The sequence below is a fragment of the Mytilus californianus genome, unplaced genomic scaffold, assembly GCF_021869535.1.
Source record: "Mytilus californianus isolate M0D057914Y unplaced genomic scaffold, xbMytCali1.0.p SCAF_26, whole genome shotgun sequence".
Lineage (NCBI taxonomy): Eukaryota > Metazoa > Mollusca > Bivalvia > Mytilida > Mytilidae > Mytilus > Mytilus californianus.
This window is the reverse complement of record NW_026262675.1, coordinates 2,563,464-2,567,525: the sequence shown is the minus strand read 5'-3', so window position 1 is coordinate 2,567,525 and position 4,062 is coordinate 2,563,464.

The window sequence follows — 4,062 nt, the reverse complement described above, 5'->3', positions numbered from 1 at the left end:
ATTCAGGCATGAAATTTTGGGAAGTTTTGGCCGGTTACAAACCGGTATAAACTCAATTAAGCACTTTCTTAAATATATAATTCGCAACGTCACGTAAAATTTTGGTAATAAAAAATGATTGGAAAATTTCGTTCCATGCTGTTTGATAGTGGGATTTAAAAATACATTTATACGAACAAATGTATAGAGAATATTTACAATTAATTCACAACCATAAGTTCATTTTTTGGGTATTAATGTTTTGAGAAAATAGTACCGTACTTTGACCTATAATGGTTTACTTTTACAAATTGTGACTTGGATGGAGAGTTGTCTCATTGGCACTCATACCACATCTTCTTATATCTATGTTAACATTTTAATATTTCCATATATTTTTGGCTTATAACTGTTACTTGTTTGTACAGCAACTTATATATGCATTTTTTATTATGAAGGTCAAAGTTATGTCTCAACTTTACAAAATTATTATACAGATAGCCATTTTGTGAGGCTGATTCTTTATAATATAATTTTAGTACTTGAAAACAGGACTTTGATTTTATCAAACGACAGAAAATTATATTGTGACATTATGAATCAAAGATCTGAACGATAATACATTATTAAAAAAAATGATAAAATAAAAAAAAAACCAAACAAACAAACGCAGCAACATTCACTGTAAAATGTTTTTTAATGCACTTCTACGAAAATAATTTTGAGTTGCATTAAAAATCAGATGTATTTGTTTGCCTTCACGCATCTGATACTATATTTAAGCTATCATACATTTAGTATCAGCACAAGTTAGCAAGTTGAGTAGTCGTCAGTTTTTTCTTTTCTCTTTGAATGTTATACTTAAATATTTTTAGCTCTTGAAAACTTCTTTCTCAAGAACCTTGCACAATAGACATAACTTCCGAGTTTTACAATAAAAAAATACCTTTATTTACTTGCGTTGAAAATAGTTCTTCCAGATAACTTCGGTTGTTACTTACATATTACACAACAGTCAACTTAGTAATAGGTTACTAGATGTAATATTTTACAGATAATACAAAAACATTTGGTAACAGTTGTGAAATCATTACTCAGTACAACTTTTTCCTTAAAAAAAACAGGTCCATTTTAACGGTGGTAGATGGTAAGCGAAGATTATATGGTTTTGTTTCATTTCGTTACTGGTACAATTGAAAAATATCAAAGCAGTTTTTGCTGTCTTATGAGATATATGTTCATAAGTTTTGTATACATTTTATATTGTTATTTCAAGAGTTATATCCCTCTTAGAATGCATCATAGTCTACAAAAGTTATATCTCCTATAATCAGACAGATATTCCAAAATAATGCTATTTTTAAATTTGTGTTCATATTATATATTTCAAAACTGAAATCCCATTACTGTGTCACTATAAATCACCACTGTCTGAAAACAAAAATAATTTATAGAACAAACAAAAAGATACCTACTTTTTATCAGCTAAATTATATGTTATATAATGCTGTTTAATTCTGTGTTTCACTGGGTGAGGTATGTGAACAACACACAACGCTTCTGTCGGAGCAGGTGCTTGTACTGCTGCTTGCGACGTGGCATTGGCAGGTGCTACTACTGGTGCCGTGTTTGTTTCATTAGCCGCATCGCACCTTATCACCAGAAATGTAGCAAAACACAGGGATAACAACTGCAAATTGATAAATCAAATTTAATTGGGCCAATAAATAAGGCTATCCTTAAAAATTTCTTTGCTTGATGTTGCCTACCCATGCCTTGAAGGGGTGGGTAGGTAGGTAGGTAGGGATTTTTTGTTTTTGGCCAACAACATTTGTTACATGTTTTAGACAAGAAAACTATGTAAGAGCAGGAAAAATCTTTAAAAAAAAATTTGAACCGATTTGTGTCATAAAATTTTTCGGGTAAGTTTAGGTCGGTAGGTAGGCAACATCAAACAATCTAAATTTTATTTTTGGCCTAAAGTTTGAAAAGAAGAATTTTATACAGAATAATAACGAAAAAGTTAGCATCTTTAAGTTATTGACTTTTAAATTTAGTTTATCTATAACCTAAAATGGAAATCAGGGACGAGTTTTTCGAAACTGATATATAATACTTATGATAATGTTTAAGTATTTTCGTGAGCAGTACCAGATTAAGTGAGGTAGAAAATGATTGCTTATTAATATATATATATCTCTTCGAATCTTCCCCTTATAGATAAAATGTATAGACCTCGACTCTTAACAAATAGCCAACAGTTAAACAGTTATTAATTAAAAAGATATTGGGTAAAAAAAAGTAATAGAAGTTCGTTTGCTTTCGAAAAATTGTGCATCGGTTTAGACAAACGTCAGTATCTTTGTTCGAAATGTTTTTCTCTGTTTTATTAGTTGATGTTTTATTCCTAGAACTAATTCACTCTCACTAGTCGTCATGATGGACGCTTATCTAGGATGGAGATGTTTCAGCATATTAATGAATATAAAAATATAGTTTTACTTGATTTTTATTTAGACCTTATCGCTCTTTTTCTTTTCCTCACTAATTCAGAAATTCAGTACTGCCAGTGATCATAAAAATAGTCGTATGTAATCCAGTGATCATTTAAAAGTCATATGAAATGCGGGCGGTTGCTTTCCCCGAAAATGACGAACCCTATAGTTGACTCCTTTCTATGTACGTTTCATCTACGACCCAGACCTCTCCTCTCCGAATCGTATACCTTAGCTATAGAGAAGATCGAAAGATGACAACACGTTCATTTCTACAAATGCTTATGATGCTATCCATTTTAATTTACATGATTATCCTGCTAAATTAATAAAAAAAACTAATAGTGTACTTACAAAAATGTGCATGGTGATTTGAGAATTGTGTTGTTTTACCCACAGATTAACGCCTATTTATACAAAATACGACCAGGCTAGAGCAGGTTAACAGAACAGAACTGGTAAAAACTTGTCTATATCTATCATTTATTATGTTGGAAAGCTATAAGATGACTTTTATGATATGTTAGGGAGAGGTTTCTATAAACAACACAATGGTTTACTCATTAGCTAACCTGTAATTTAATGAAGCGATATAAGCTCATTTCACTAAGAATGATTTAGTTAAAATAAAGTCATTTTTTATTGACCTGAATTCAGAGGTTTCTCTATAATTGCTTGGCATTTTTCATGGTAGCAGCTTGAGAAGCTTTTGAGATCATAAGACGTAATGATATATTCAATATAATAATGTACATCTTGTACCTCTTGACCAGGTTCACATTACCATATAAGGAAAGCTCAAACAATTTTTTATTTAATCAAATCAAGCTTTAAGATTTTTCTTTTTTTTTCTCGTTTTAACCGTTTTATCATCGACATGTTTATATCAATAAGTCATTTCTTAACTCAAATATTTGTATAATGATTTTAATTTGAAAGATGTGCATATCTCACATTTTAATACCTTCAAGTTGTCACCTCTCATTTCATTTGTTAAATTAGTGGGGTTCGTGTTGCTCAGTCTTTTGTTTTCTATGTTGTATGTTGTATTTTGTATAATGTTGTTTGTCTTTTGATCTTTTATCGTTTTTTGCCATGATGTTGTCACATTGTTTCGACTTATGAGTTGTCCCTTTAGTATCTTTCGCCTGGAGCTCTTAATTTACGAATTGTTTAAACCGTAAAATTGTCTCAATGAGATTTCCAAGAAATATCAAAGACATAATATAATTAGAGACATCATATTTCCTTTTGAGGAATCCTTTTAAGAGGTTTCCCGGTTGATTCCTGAGGCTATTTAAATCGATAGAATATCTCCGAGAATTATAACCAAGCGGTGATAACTAAGGATAAATCAGTAGATTGATTGACTTTTTTATTGGCGTTGGCTTAATTTCCAGCAGCAAATAGTTTATGCATGTTCAGGACGAGATTAACAATGATTACAACAGGTAGGCTCTGTAAATTGGGGTCAACCGGGATGATTGGCAGGAATAGTTGAATGCCACTGGAAAATGATGGCACATCAGGTAACAGAAATTAAAACTTGCAAGAGGCCATCTACGGACCCCTCAAAGAGTTGTAAGGC